This window comes from Prionailurus viverrinus, chromosome A2 (genome assembly GCF_022837055.1).
Source record: "Prionailurus viverrinus isolate Anna chromosome A2, UM_Priviv_1.0, whole genome shotgun sequence".
Classification (NCBI taxonomy): domain Eukaryota; kingdom Metazoa; phylum Chordata; class Mammalia; order Carnivora; family Felidae; genus Prionailurus; species Prionailurus viverrinus.
This window is the reverse complement of record NC_062562.1, coordinates 74,873,412-74,889,765: the sequence shown is the minus strand read 5'-3', so window position 1 is coordinate 74,889,765 and position 16,354 is coordinate 74,873,412. Positions and strand designations below refer to the sequence as shown.

At 42.4% G+C, this 16,354-nt stretch overlaps 1 protein-coding gene and 1 pseudogene across 1 annotated transcript in view; one reads left to right on the top strand and one right to left on the bottom strand.

Annotated features, from left to right (window-relative positions):
• The window catches only part of POU6F2 (POU class 6 homeobox 2), a 491,184-nt gene that overhangs the window by 382,850 nt on the left and 91,980 nt on the right, over positions 1 to 16,354 (top strand). The gene's annotated exons all lie outside the window — the stretch shown is intronic.
• Positions 693 to 1,302, bottom strand: LOC125160835 (40S ribosomal protein S8-like; annotated as a pseudogene).

The window sequence follows — 16,354 nt, the reverse complement described above, 5'->3', positions numbered from 1 at the left end:
CCCCCCCCACCCTGGCCCCTTCTCCCCTGCTTTAGTGCATGGTCTCTCTCTCTCTCTCAAAAAAAAAAAAAAAAGTGACATTTATGTTAAGCATCCTCTCTCCAGTCACATCTGCTTTCCAAAGTGGCCATTCCTGTTCGAATGGAGAATTTGCTTTGTGATAATTGGGATCGGTGCCATCATTGTGAAGCAATGTATTCTATATAAAATGCAAGAAATGTCTCCAAGAACATCCACCCCTTTAAGGTTCTTGGCATGTTGTTTCATGTATCCCGTAGGTAAGTGGGTGTGTAGACCCAGTAACCCAGGCAAATCCTTAACACTCGCCTAATGTCTGCCTGTAACAGATTGGACAGGCAGGTCTTTATGATCATAAGGCTTTAGGAAAAAATAATCTCATTCACATCTTCATCTTCAAAGGACAGGAGAAACCCAACAGAACTTGTACCCATATCAGTCACCAGGCTTAGGATCCATCATGGATTGACCTAAAAGAAAACAAATTGGGAAAATAAGGTCTTAACCCCTGTCAACCCAAGTCCAATATGTGGATGGATGTGTGTTTGCATTACAGGGTTGGACTCTATGTGTATTATGTAACTTTTTTTTTTTTTTGAACAATGAACACCTTTATTCCATGACTGAAGATAAGAGGGAGGAAGATTCGTTTGCCTTTCTGGCTTTGATTTTCCTCAGAACTCTAGCTCCTTGCCCCCTAGCACAGAGCCATCTGCTCAGCCATGCTGGCCTGGTCTTGAAGCCATGCATGGGAGCAGCTTGCCCTGCTAGGACTGGACCTCCAGAAGATGCTGATTTGGGCATTCTTTTTCCTGTCATCATATTTCTTCTGAATTTTCTTTGATCGTTTCTTGTAAAATGTCTTTCTCCTAGGGAGTCAGCTTGGCCCCCTTCTTGCGACCCAGGGGCAGTGCATAGTGGGACCCATCCCACTGTCGGTACCGTGTGCTGTTGATGAGCACGATCCAGTTCTTTGACAGGGTCTTTGTGTAGACCAGTTCATTGTTGGATGTGTCATAGACAACCTCAGTAATGCTTGTTTTGCATGTACAACATTCAGAGCCCCTGGAGAAGTAAGTCCCCCACACCCAGCCTCAAGCCAGGGGACTTCTTATTGCCTCCCTGAATGCAGACTGTGTGTATGCCAGTGGGGGGAAGGAGGACAATCTTATTGGTGGTGGTGGGGGGGGGGACTTCCCAGCTCATACTTCTGCTTCTTGTGGTGGGGCTTTCTCTCAACCCCATCTTGTGGCACTCAGGCCAGTTGTCCTGAGAGATGCCCATCGCTTGCAGTGCCTGCTGCAAAAAAGCTGTGATGTAGACTTTAAATCTTAATGGGGCGCCTGGGTGGCTCAGTTGGTTAAGTATCCGACTTCGGCTCAGGTCATAATCTCATAGTTGGTGGGTTCGAGCCCCGCATTGGGCTCTGTACTGACAGCTCAGAGCCTGGAGCCTGCTTCGGATTCTGTGTCTCCCTCTCTCTCTAACCCTCCCCCGCTCACACTCTGTCAACAACAAACGTTAAAAAAATTTTTTTTAATCTTCATAGTTACATGAATGTGTGCTCCATACTTGTGTGTACGTATAGTTGTGTTTATTGGTTATATATACACACAGGCACGTATGTATTTTAAAAAAATTTTTTAGAAACACCCACTCAGGGATTCTGTAAAGTGTCCACTTATAGGGTCATCCGTGTAGTTTGGACAGATCAGCAAAGTGTGAGCACAGGGGCAGAAATGACATTGTCTGGGGTTTTCCTTTCTTGCCTTTTCTGCCTGGGACGTTTCCGAGAGAATGACTAAGCAGTGCCGGAGATTATGAATTTGCTTAAGTGTGAATGGCTGATTGCCGGGTGCAGCGCCGGGCCCTCCCCGAAGGTGATTGACTGGGGCTTCAGGTCCTCACACTTGATGCCCGGATTTGACTCGGAAAGTCTGCCAAGTCTTTTACTCGGAAATTTATCTTAATTAGATCTGAAAGACCTGCCACAGTAGAATAGTCACACCGATTAAAATGAAAAACAGGAGAAATTACTGATCAAATTAATCATAATGTCGGGTTACAGCTGTAGGTCTGATGTAATTTGCCACTCCAGTGAGTTACATCGGCCCGGCCCGGGAAAGGGAGCTGGCTTTACGCTGATCCGTAACACCCGCCCGCTCCAGGCGGCCCGGCAGGAGGCTGATTCCATTCATTTTCTTGGCTTGCTCTGACCTCCCTGCTGCTACTAGAAACAAATCAGACACCAAACAAATGGAGGGGGGTGGGGTGGGGACGGTGAGTGGGGAGGTAAACGAGAAACATTCTCTTATCCCAGTGATTGTACGACTTCAAAATGGTGAGTCGTTTACAACTTGGCTGGGCAGGCTTGGGGCTTTGTTGCTCGTTGGGGGTTTCGCTTTTGTTTTTCGTTTCCACTTAACCTCATTTTAGTTTTACTTGTGGTGACCTGACATTGATTAGATGCAGAACGGGAATCAAAAGGTCAGAGGACAAAATCTTTGGCCCTAAGCAATGAGGAAAAACCTTTAGAAAAATCTCCTTGCCAACATGGCTCTACAACTGGGGCATGGATTGAAATAATGTGAAGTGTCACAGCAGAGAGGAAGAAGCGCGGGCTGTAAGAGCTGATTGTCCCCACGAGGGTACAGTCCTGGAATTCTGATCTTTAAATTAACATCCCTTTATACCCTACCTTGGGTTAGGGCGGGGTTGAGTAGGTGAGTAGGTGGAGTATACTATTTTTTTTTAAGAAAACAAGTCAGAGACTAGGTTCTTTTCAACAAATAGCCTTGACTCCGAGCTGTGATTCACTCAGTGTTCACAAAACATATCGCCCTATTAGCAATACAGACAAGGCACCCTAAAGGACACCCTAGTCCAGACATTCTGTTGGCTATTCTCAGAAGTGAGAATTTAGGAGCAATGTAGGACTCCTTCCAATCAGTTCTGCTCTATCCCTAGCTGGGGGTGGGGGTGAGACTATGGGGGTTGGAGTCCTCTTAAAACAGAGGTGACTGGGAAGGTACAGAGAAAGGAAGCCTCCTTTCCATTCAGTGGCGATTAGATGACTCTGGAGCAGTAAGTTCTTCCTTTGTGAACATACGACGGGTTGTCCAAATCCCATTTAGTCATCCTGAGACCAGATGCTTATACCCTTTCATCTCCAGTGTGAAAAGGCCCCCATCCTTTCTTCATCCCACCGGGAATAAATCTGGTACCTTTTGTAAATGAGGGAGATAGGCAGTCACAGAAGATAAGGTGGCCTGGGCACTCAGGAGACCATGCCTTCTGGACCTTTCTGTGGCTCTTTATGAAGATTTAGGTGGGACAGTGTGCCCAGACTGGGGAAGGATATAACAACCACGTTTTGAGTGGTTACTATATTGACTTAGTTGTTTGTAACCAGATTTTTTTAAAGAAAATAATAATAGAGAATAGAAAATACCAGGGTATATCACACATAGTAAAGCTATTTATTTTTTCTTGAAGCTTCTGTTTAAGTTATATATGTGTAGATATATGTATATTGTTATATATATACATATACATATACATATATATATACATAGAGAGAGAGAGATTTGTCCATGTGTTTATTTGTGTGTGTATATGTGTGTGTGGGGGGGGGGGTGGTAATACACAGTAAAGCCTTGGTTTGTAAGCATAATTCATCCCGGAAACATGTTTGTAGTCCAAAGCACACGTATGTCAAAGCAAATTTCAAGAACCAGTGGCTCAGTTGTGATCATGTGACATTCAGCATCATGCACTAACTCATACTGCAAGACCTCACTCGTTTATCAAGTTAAAATTTATTAGAAATCTTTGCTTGTCTTGCAGAACACTCGCAATCCAAGGTTTTAGTGTGTGTATATATATATATATATATATTCTATGTATGTATGTGTAGGCTTGAGTTGTCAAGTGTATTTCTTACTATGGGACAAGGTCGGAAGAATTTGAAGAACCTTGCCCTGGAGTATCTAGCTCTTCAGGGAGGCAGAGGTGGGGAACCTTAGACATATGGTGGGTCACAAAGCAGCTTTATCAGAGTCCCAACATACTGAATGTGATGATGAGCTCCTAAACACTGAACACTATCCCCAACAGTCAAAAAGACCTAAACGGTTATGCCATTCACCACCACCCCCCACCCCTCCACACACACACACACACACACACACACACACACACACACACACAATGCAGGGAAGGAACCTTAGCCTTATACCCCCAGCCCTGTGGTTGAAAACTCACAAAGCATTCGTAGTTTAACCATCCTATTAAATGAGAAACTGAATAACATATTAAAAGCTCACAAAGCAGTCCCACCGAAAGTGAATAGATCACTGCAAAGAAAGAGTGAAAGCAGGAGAGAGAGCATGGTGGGAAGGAAGCAGGGCCTCACGCTGATTTGGGCTCTTGGAGCATTGATCAAGGGAAAAGCCTCATCCAGAGAGTTGCAGGTTGGGAGCCAGGTCCGTGGGCTCCGGTCAGAAAAATCGTGGGCTGGAGAGCTGCACATCAAGGGCTCCTGCAGTCTCTCTCTGTTGGTTGTCCCACCTGGTGTGACCCAGGCCAGAGCTAGCATCATCCTCACTGCCCTGGCCTTCCTTCCTCTCTCTTCTCCCTGTTCCAGTCCTCTCTGCAAACCCTGCCAAGCTAACCTGCCTAAAATAATACTTAATTGCATCCCCCTCACACAAAAAGCCCCCTTCTTAGCTTTCTTAGCCTGAGTGCTCTGTCCTGCCCTCCACCTGGTCTCCCACTGCCTGAAGGCCCCCGCCCCGGCTCTGCTGGGGCCCTGCACACCTGCCCTCTTCACCACTGCTCTTCATACTTCCCTGCCCTTCCTACTCCCTGCACGCTTGTCCAGCCCTCATAAGTGCTCTCCTCTTGGACTCACGCATTCGGCACTTAGCACGTGCCCTCCGAGTCTTTTTTTTTCTTACCCCATCTATGGACAAGTTTGTTATCTTACTTGAATTATAAGCCCCTGAAGAACAGACACTGTGTCTCACACCTCTGTACATCCCAGGACTGTCTGTAATTGTTGTAAGTGGTGATGTCTTATTTCACAGTTATTCATTTCATAAATATGTAAGTGCCTGTTATCTGATGATCTTAAATTTGTCTGCAAAATTACTCGAAGATAACAATTACTACTGAAAGAAATGTTATGCATTTACTTTTATATTTAGAGCAATGCCTGGCACATAGTAAGGACTACAAAAACCTTAGATCTTGTTATGGTTATGATTTCTTTCCTTCTTTTTTTTTTTTAGTGTGTTTTTTTTAGTAATCTCTACACCCAACATGGGGCTCGAACTCACAACCTTGAGATCAAGAGTCGTGTGCTCTTCCAACTCAGCCATGATTTCTTTGAAATTGTTTTTTTAACACCATTGTCCTTTGCACTATCTTCTGGTGGGCTTTGGGAAATGCAGAGCTTCATTTAGGCTACTTCAAATCAGCCTCTTTCCTTTGGGAGGAGATGTACATCAGAGCAAGGACCACCGTTTTCTAATTAATCTTCTGTTTCTTTTCTCTCCCCCTCGTCCCAGCAACTCATGGTGGTTCTTGGTATTTGGAGTATAATAGAGAGAGGAGCAGGCCTTCTTAATATTTTATAGATCTGATTGACTTGTGAGTTAAATCGTATTTTCCAAAACATGAAATATCATAAAACAGATAGACCCAACGAAGATGAAAGGGAATCTCCCACCAAGAATGTAGCTCAGGCCCCCACCATTGGACACTGGAGACTCTTGCGTGACATGCTGTGCTGCTTCAACCACCCCCCCCCCCAACCCAGGGCAGACTCTCCCAGTAGAAAACTGATAATCTAGTTTATTTTTTAATATATTTTAAAATTTTTATTTATTTGTTTTGAGACAGAGCATGCACCAGCAGAGGAGGGGCAGAGAGAGGGAGAGAGAGAATCCCAAGCAGGCTCTACACTGTCAGCGCAGAGCCTGACACGGGGCTCGAACTCACAAACCACGGGATCATGACCTGAGCTGAAATCAAGAGTTGGTGGCTTAACTGTCTGAGCCACCCAGGTGCCTGGGTCTAGTTTAAAAAATAAAAGTAATTGTTGAGGCTTTAACACATGCCGGGCACTGTGCGAGGTGTTTTTGTGTATGTTTTCCTACTTGGGCCCTGCAATCACTTATAGGAGTAAGGAAACCACGGCTCGGAGAAGCTGGTAACTCACCAAAAGCCCACAGCTTGTTAGAGGTGGAGCTGGGATGTAAGCCCAGACTGTCTGGCTCCAACCTGGGAGACCTCACGTGTTCTTTTATGTGGGACGGTCTCTGTGTATGTCTGCTGTCCAGTGTAATTACTAATAGTGCCCATTTCATTCTCAGAATGGTCTTGGTTTGGGCAATAAATCATCCAGGTCCCTTCCCCCAAGATATGCTCACTATGCTGCCTTCAACATTTATCCAAACTGCCTCTACCTGTTTTCACCTCACTAGGTGCCATTAAAGCTAAGACATTCGGACGTCTTCTTAATTTGGTGAAAAGATGGAATCAGTCATTTTTAGAAACATATTGTGTTCTTTCTACTAGGCAACTTACCTAATAATTTTTCAGAATGTGATCCTATTTGAGTCAAGAGGATCCTTGGATGCGGGCCATAGGAGACACCTTCTTTTCCAAAGTGGTATTTGGAAAAACCTAACTGGGATGGTTCTTGGATCCTGGCTGAAGTGATGGACACCATGCCAGCAGAATTATAATTTAGAACAGAGATTTACCACTGTTTCCAAAAAAGATGATGTTCAGTGAGGATACGTGATGGGTAAAGATAATGCTCAACATATATTGTAAGGAGAGGGAGGACAAGAAATCACACACACACACACACACACACACACACAGAACTAATGACTTTTTAAAATCAAGGTGAATAAGAGTCAAAAGCGCAATGTCATTAAAAGGTTTGCAGTTGACATGAAGGAGAAGGGGCACAAGGTTTCCTAAACAAGAGTGGGGGCTCCAGGAGCTCCTGGGTGGCTCAGTCATTTGAGCGTCCAACTTGGGCTCAGGTCATGATCTCTCGGTTTGTGAGTTCGAGCCCCGCATCAGGCTCTGTGCTGACAGCTCAGAGCCTGGAGCCTGCTTTGGATTCTGTGTCTCCCTCTCTATCTACCCCTCCCCTATTTGTGTGCGCTCTCTCTCTCTCTCTCTCTCTCTCATAAATAAGCGTTAAAAAAAATTTTTTTTAAAGAATGAAGGCTCCAGAGTACTGACTGCTCCAGCCTCTCTCCTTCTAGGTGGTCCCTGAGGGTGCTTCAGGGACGTCATGATTCCCAGATTGGCCACACATCAAAATCACATGGCAAGGTTTCTGCAGCAAGTATATCGTAAGAGAGAGAGAGAGACAAAGGGAGAGAGATTGAGATGAAGGTCTGGGAGACTGGACATGTAGATCAAAAGACACAGCAAAGAATTTCGTTATGTGGACTTTATGTAGATCACATGTCAAACAAATGTAAAAAGGAAAAATAATGACGTTTATGAAATAATGGGAAATATGACTGTTGACAGGGTATCTGATGATATTTAGGGATTATTTTTAATATTTTTAGGTGTGATGGTGGTATGTAGTTATAGTTTTAGGAGGGTCTTTTGAAGATACATATCTTCCAAATTTTCCATATCTGGGATTTTTTTCTCAGATGATGTGGGAAGGAAGAAAATAATATTGGTGGAGGTTGTTGGCTAGGTATAGATAAAATTGACCATAAGTTGGTATTTATTGAAACTGGGTGGTAGGTCCATGGGCATTAATTATAGCATTGTGTCTTCTTTTACATGTGTTTAAATATTTCCAAAAGAAAAAAAGAAAGAAGTTTGGGGTTTTTTTTCTTTTATTTTTTAATGTTTATTTTTGAGAGGGTTGGGGAGGGACACAGAGAGGGGGACAGAGGATTCAAAGCAGGCTCTGTGCTGACAGCAGTAAGCCTGATGTGGGGCTCAAACCCACAAACCGTGAGATCATGAGCTGAGCCGAAGTCAGACTCTCAAACAACTGAGCCACCCAGGCACCCCAAAGAAAGAAGTTTTAGTCACCTGGGGATTCTTTAATAATATGGATTCCCCTCACCCAACCCAGAACTACAAAAATCAGGGGTGAAGTCAGTGATTCTGGTGATCAAGGAGGTTGAAGAACTCCATCCCTGTAGAATTGTAAACAGTTTCTTAGATCGGGGTAAGTTAGCCAAGGCTCAGGACACTATACATACCAAATATGGTTGATGGGTTGAGACACCGTATCTTAAGAAACTGAGGTTTTTCAAGTGAAAGATTGAATAAGTGAAGATAGTTGTTAATATCTGAGGAGTTGTAAAAAATAGGAAGGGAACTAGGAAACTAAAAATAGAAAAGATCTTTCCAATTCTCAAAAAGAAAAAAAAATGAAAGGCTTCCTCTTCAGTGAGGTAGATTGAATATGTGCATTTATCTCTACACCCCCCGCCCCATGGGAGGGAATTCCACTAAAACGATACTGAAGGAAAATTTATTTTAATTGTATAAATCCAAAAAGGCAAAGAGAAGTGGAGAAAAGACAGCAGTGGACAAGCAATGTCAAACCAATTTTGGAAAAGCAGGTGGAAGAGTTAACCAAGCTGAGAGAGCTAAACCCAGAAGAGCACAGAGAGAAGCTAGGCAACCCTGGAGACCCCAAAACCTTGGGGATTGCAGACACCAGCTGCATGGAAGACAGGGTTGAGGGGGCATATTGCTGAAAACACGGACATTGGTTAATGACTGCATAATGAATGAATAGTTAAACCCTCAGCTTCCTCCTCAATCCAAGCAGACAGGCAACTATCCCTCTAGCAGCTTTATGCGTGAGAAGCTAAACAAGAGACCCTCTAGACCTGGAGACATAAGTATGACTGTCTATGTGGCTGGGGATAGCTCCTTCCTGATGACCATGGTGTCAAGGGAAAGCCCACATCCTGAGTGATACAACCTGGCCTCATTGGGCCACTTACATCATACACAGGTGTTCAAGTATGTGGACATCTCACCACTCCCCACCTCAACCACCCTAGGTAATGGGTGGTTTCTTCTCTGGAGAAACCTGACGACTAATCAAAGAGAAAAGACTCAGTTATCAATATTGGGGATCTCCAACATCACCAGGTCTCTGCTTTATTTTTATATGTGAAAAGACAACAAAGAATGACTAAATATTTGAGAAATGTCTTTGTCTGAAATCAGAAACTAAAATGAGCCAGGGAGAGGGCAGACATTTGTTGGAAATAGAAGCAACAGAAGAAGAATAATTTTATAAAAATTTTTGAATTAATATCTTACAGAATATCCATTGAGACCATGCATCCACAAAACACATAACAGGTACAATACACAAGGAACCCTTCAAAATAATTCAGGGACTATTTAGATAATAATTTAAAAAATTATAGCAGAAATAAAAATTCAGTAGAAGGTTTAGAAAAGAAAATATTTCAGAATGTAGAACAAAAGGAGAAAAAAGGAGAGAACAAATTAATAAAACAGGGAGAAAATACCAGATCCGTCCAGGAGATCTAACTTCTGAGTACAAAACAAGAAAAAAAAAAAGAGAGAGAGAAAATTACTAAAGAATTAATTCCAGAAAATTTCCCAGACTTTAAGGATGTTACCTCATTGAAAGTCTCACTGAATAAATAACCTAATGAATGAGTACTAAACAAAACACCTGTAACATATCATTATGAACATTTTTCCCAGGGAAAAGTGAGGGGGAGAACAGATAAAATACAAAGAATGAAGAATCAGAATACATTGGGTTCCCATAGCAATACTTGAAGCTGAAAGACAATAGAACAAAGCCTTCAAAATTCTAAGGGAAATGGTTTTTATCTTGCATTTTATATACTGCCAAGCTATCTATCAAATACAAGAATAAACTAAAGATTCAGATACAGAGTCTCTGGAAAACTTGTCTCAAATTGATCTGTCATGCATTCTTCATCAACTTTACTGGAATAAGTGTTCCACCAAAACGAGAGTAAACCAAAGAAGAGGAAAATTAGAGGTTTACCATCAAAAGGGGCAAAAAGGAACCCCCAGGCTGACAGTTACACCGTGGGCTTAAGAAAGCAACCAGTTCACCTTGTGGCAGGAATATTGAGGACTCTAGAAAGGATGTTGCTGGAGACGAGGCAGGGGATGGGAGGGGGTGCAGTGAAGAGAGCAGAAGAGAAACCAAGAGAGTACCAGGTATGGTTGACCTTATGGAAAATGGTGTTCAGAGAGGTTTTCCCATTATTGAAAGGAGTTTGGGAAGAATTATGAATAGAAAGAAAGAACTAAGCAAACAGAAAAGCAATGACTAACTTTGGTAAGGGCAAAAACTTCTATGAGAAAAGAAGTGTAGTCACGGAATACCAAGAGGCTCCGAGGTAAACAGTCCCAAAAAGAAATTCTGATTAAATCGGAAACTCTGTTGGCAGAACAAGGGGAGGCAGGAGGAAGGGAAATAGGGAGTGGGTGCGAGAGTGTTCAATCCTCATCTTCCACATTGGAAATCAACTGATAACACCCAAAATTGGCAAATTTAAGCTATTATGTAGAAATATGGAGGTAAATAGTAAAAGGAACTTCTAAAAGACTTTGGAGGAGTGGCTCAGTCAGTTGAGCATATGACTCATGATTTCCACTCAAGTCATAATCTCACAGTTCATGGGATCCAGCCCCATATCCACGCTTTCAGCACGGAGCCTGCCTGGGATTCTCTCTCCCTCTCTCTCTCTGCTCCTCCCCTGCTAGTGCTTTCTCATTCTCTCTCAAAATAAATAAATAAACTTAAAAGAAAAAAAGATTTTGGCGAACACGGAGAATTTGGTTTTAGGAGTAACAAGGCCTGAGTTATAGAAGTTCAGTTATATTTCAGTGTTGGACTTTCTACACTAAGACTTTGCGTGCTTATAGTTCCTTCTGCCTGGACACTTTTCCCTAAGGTATCCAGCTTGCTCCCTCACTTTATTCAGGTCTTGCTTTACATTTTACCTCATCAAGGAATCCTGCCTTCACCATCTTATATAAAATTCCACCTCTGTTCCTTCATCATCCTTTGGAGGTCTTATCACTACTTGACATGTTCTGTATGTATTTGATGATTGGCTTGTGTGTTTTCTTCTTCCAACTAGAATGGAAATTTCATACTCACAGGGACTTTTTCTTTTCATTGCGATAGCCCAGCCAACAGTGAAGAAGTGCCCACATTAGAACTAGGACCATGGGTACAAACTATAAAACAGAGCTTCCTAGGAGATGTGTGCACAGAAGGGTGTGCTGTCAGGTAAGCCAGTGAGACATCCCTCCCAGAGAAGAGGTAGCCACTTCACTGGTTCTCTTGTAGAGACACTGGACCAGAAAAGACTGGTGGTCCTGTCCAGTTCTAAGATTCTGTGGTCAGCCCTGAGAACAGAATGAAAGAAAATGTACTTCTGCATAAAAACTGGGTATGAGAGGATTGATGCTTTTATCCCCAGCTAAACTAAACTTTGGGATGGACAATAGAGGAAATTTAAAATATCTTCTTGGCAGTGCTTTAAACACAAGCTATAAAGTTTTACTGCAGTGTGCTTGGTTTATTGCATCTGTGAGTATTATTTGTCTCTGTCCCGCAAGCCTCATACAGAACCTAGAACACGGTGCATATTTAATATGGCTAAGTGAGTGCCGTGAAATTCTCAGATGAGTTTATTCCTTGAGATGACTACCATAAGAAAATGGATGATGTTGTTTCTGGGTTTACTTTGAGAGGAGAGACAAGGAAACTATTATAAAGTAAGAAGTCAACAGCATGGCAGGCGGTATATAAAGGATTTCCCATTTGGCTTTAGAAACAGAGGTACCATTTCCTCGCTGTTTGGCTTTTTCATTGGCCCCAACTGTTAGGCATGGTGTGTAGAGGGAAACACCAGCTAACTCAAAAAGATACTCCTTCTGTGGATTTCTTATAGAAAAACCTTTGATTATAAAGCTTTGCATCTTGTAGGCTTTCCCACTAGAACTATAAACAGCCTTTGTATTAAAATATTTTTATATAAAACATCTGCTCTCAGCCCTAATTGGTGTAAATAGGAAAGATTGTTATATGCAGGTTTCAAGTACTTAAATTATCACATTCCTAGACCAGAGACACACAGAGGGAGAAATAGGAAAAAAAAAAAAAAAAAAAAAAGAGGAATGAAGTCTTCTTTTATCTTTTGGATTTCCAGTGCTTTCTGTAGTAGCCGATCAGGATGCTGTCAAAGGCACTGACGAGAGATTTCCCAAAGTTAATTTTTCTCATAATACAATAACCAAATTTGCTTTAACACTTGAAAAGGCCCATCCATACTAAAAAGAATCAGTTGCTTAATCCTAAAATTAAAGGTTATCGCATGCAAGAGAAAATAATTACATGCTCAAAGTATGGAAAAAAGAAAACTTTTTTTTAATATGTAGGTATTTGTATAATTAAAGACTAATCAAGCATGAAGGGCTGCTGACTAAACCAGAAAATGAGATTGTTGGCAAGCAATATTGTAATGTAAATGCCATTTTTGTTTAACTACTAAGAAGCTGGAGAAATGATATCCTGAACAGATTAAAAGCAAACAGCATTGATAATAAATATTTATCAGATTTCAAATGCAACACAGAGGATTTTTATATTTCACGTGCAAGATTTGCCTGCAGGGAAGTTTTCAGGTACTTTTCAAAGGTGGAGTTAACATCCTTATTTAGAATTGCATTTCCAGATTGGATCTTTCTATGTTAAAGTACATATGAAATATTACCCAAGGCAAAGTGTCCCTTTTGAGATAATACTACCCTCAATGCCACTATTTACTAATTAGGATTTTGTTAATTAGTATTCGTTACTTAGTATTAGCCAAAGACTTCCTAATGAATATACTGAATGTATTCTTAGAGCTGAGTTACAAGCCACACACAGATGTTAACAAAATAGAGCATTAAATATAAATGATTTCTGTAAACTTCTAGGTACGCAAACTTTGAAGTCACAGATAAATGTTCTGAGACGTTCTACAACTGTCAAATATTGCACAGTGCACTCATTTGTCAGGAGGATTAAATAACATAGGCAAAACACCTTTCAGGAAGTGGGACGTTAATAGTCACTCAGTGAATCTGAGTTTTGCTCCCTTTCTCCCCTCTCCTGCGCGGACTAGTTCAACCTAACCATTCCCATGTCTGTTCCCATAAAGACTGTGTTGCCTTTGGAGACCCTGCTAAGGCATCCAATTCTGCATTCTAAGTACACATCGAGGGCATGACCAAATCTGATCCCTCAGCATTCTTGAGAGGCAAGAGTTCTGTAGGGTGGAGAGTCGGGTTTTTCTCTTGGCGTGAATAAACGCAGAAATTCAACAGGAAAGAAAGAGCATACCACAAAGAGGCCAAAGATTTTAATCTAATGAAGCCCTCACTGTAAAACTTACTTTCCGTTTATACGTGGTGATTTCCCTGTGTTCAGCTATGCTCAGCCTGATTTGTGTTATAAATCAAGATTTACTGCATAAACGGAGGTGTGAGCTTCTTGACCTCCTGATAAAAATGTGAGTTAATTAATCAAAAGTAGCTTTTAAGATTCAAGTATTGTGCACAGCAAGTATGCTGTTTTCTTTCCACCACAAAGCATAATTATAGATAAGTTTTCAGGAGAAGAGGCAAGACTGTCATTTCTTTACCTTCAAAAACAGTAGAAAATTCACTCTTCAGTTTCTAAATTAGAATCTGTCAGTTTGACTGCCTCTGTTTCTTTTGGGTGTACTGCATATGGTATGTGATCCAGAAAGTTGAAAGCTTGCAGACCTACTAAAATGCATTTGGGGATTTTCAGAAACAGATTATTGAGTGACAATATGATAGCCTTCAGGCTTGCTGCTAGAAATTTTTATTTAACTTATTTTCTCCCTAATGTGGCAGTAACATGTACCTATTTTCTGAAGATTGCAGAACACATCATCAAATGACAGTTCAAAAAAAACATTTTAAAGTTTATTCTTTCCCTTTTTCTATAACTTATTTGAGAGCCAGGAAGCATCACTAAAAGAGGTGTTTCTCTTAGCACCTCTCTCCCTTCACACAGCCTGAAAGGGTCACCATGAAATTGCCAGTTCTTGAGTATGAAGAAAGAACATCCACAAATGTTTGGGCTCTGGTTTTAGAGAAGACCTGAGGTGATTTGCAGAAGCGAGTGGGTCAGGCAATGGGGAGGAACCCACAGAAAAAGTCTCTGTCCCTTAGAGACAGTGTGCCCCTCACAGGTTGCCCATGGACAGAGCACCAGGCCACGCCAGAGAGGGCCAGACTCCCTTTCGGTGCCGTCTCCTGGTGGCAGTGTCTCAGCCTACATTTCTTCAGCAGCCTTTGCGTCCCCCTGCCTGGAAATAGGAGCTCCTGTTTTGGTGAATCCAAACAAAATTATAACCTAGCCTTCAATGGCTCAAAAAAACACTCTCCTCTAAAAGACATCTTGAAGTTTCTGGTCCTGCCCAAAATTCAGAGAGCATGCATTTAGCCAATGCCTTTTTATTTCCTAGTGAAATCTATCGACTTCCAGGGGGAAAAAGGACAGTGGGGAGAGGAAGAGATGAAAATGTTTATTGCAACCCATGTAAGTGTTGAGTTGTCTGAGAAAGAACCTGCCCGGGTCACCTTGGTAGGCATCTCCCTTCTGGGCATGTCTGCTTGGAAGGAGAGCGAGACCGGAAAGATTCATGGGGTTCCGAGATTCACAGAGGATTCTGGAGGCAAGCTGACCAAGGCCTTTTCATCTGGGGAACTTATTTTCAGGTTCCTTGTTAAATTTCTGATGCCATTGGGATCCTTTGAGTCATGCATTCATTTATTCCACAACTATGCACTGAGCCTCCACACATGTCAAGCACTGTTCTTGAAGCTAGAGCAGGAATCAGGGGTGAGTAAAATTTTTTAAAAAAATCAAATGAACACTTAAATATATAGTATATTAAACATTGTTAGCTGCTATGAGGGAATAATAAATGGGGTCAAAGGGAAAGAAAGTACTACAAAAGGGGTTCCTAATTGACATAAGTTAACCAGGAAAGGCATCTCTATTGGAACAGAGGTCTGTCGGGAGAGAACCTGCCAACATATGGAAAGAATGAGTTCCAGGGGAGGGACCAGTGCAGGGCCCTGAGGTAGGAGGATGCTGGGCAGATTCCAGAAAGAGCAAAAAGGGCAGCAAGACTGGAATTGGGTCAGCGAGGGGGAGAGTGGCAGCAGATGGGGTCATAGAAGATGCAGGGGCCAGATCATCTTGGATCTTGGATCTCATAGGCTACTGCCAGGACTTTAGCAATCACCTTGAATGACACAGGAAGCCCCATGGACCCTATGAAGAGAATAGGCTGTGGGGGCTCAAAAGCAGAAATGCGGAGCCCAGTTAGGAGACTACCATGATGATTTCACCAGGGTGATGATAGCTGGTACCAGGTGATGAGGTAGAGAGAGTGAGAGGTAATCAGACTACATATATTTTGAAGGATGAGCTGACAGGATTTGCTAATGGACTGGCTTTGGTGTGGAAGAAAAAGAGAAGAGTCAGTTGTGTCCAATGACCCTGACCTGTTGGAGCTCCCCGTGTACTGACATGGGGAGGACTACCCAATGAGCAGGTTCGGGGACATGTTTTGCTTTTAGAAAGTCAGTCTTGGGCAGGTTATGTTTGAGAGACTGCTGAATGTCTTGAAGGAAAGGCTGAGAAAGTAGGTGCATCTCAAGTTCTGAAGAGGGGTCCGTGTTGGAGATAAATTTGGGAGTTCCTGGGTGTACCACTGGGGTAAAGCCATAACCCTGAATCAGATCACCCAGAGAGTGGGCCCAGATTTTAAAAAAATAGGTTCAAGCCATGGGCCCTGGAGGACCCTAACACTAAGAATTCCTGTGGAAGAAAACAAATTGGCCAAGGAGACTAAGAAGAGGTCAGTAAGGTAGGAAGGGCAGGGGCACCCAGAAGCCAAAGTAAATCAGTGCTTCTAAGAGGGAGTGATCAACTGTGCCAACTAGTTTGGGCAGATCAAGTAAGAGGGGGGCTTGAGAATTACCATTGGAGCTCACACCTGGAGGGAAGCAGTGCCCTTGACAAGAGCTTCTGTGAAGTGGTGATGAATTGGAGTGATTAAAGTAGATTTAAAAAAAAATGGGAAGAAGAGGCGCCATCAAGAATAGACAATTCTTACCAGGCACCTGCTCCAAAAGGAAGCAGACAGGTGCACTTCCTGGAGGGGATGTGGGGTCCAGATAGGTCTGGTTTTTATATTTT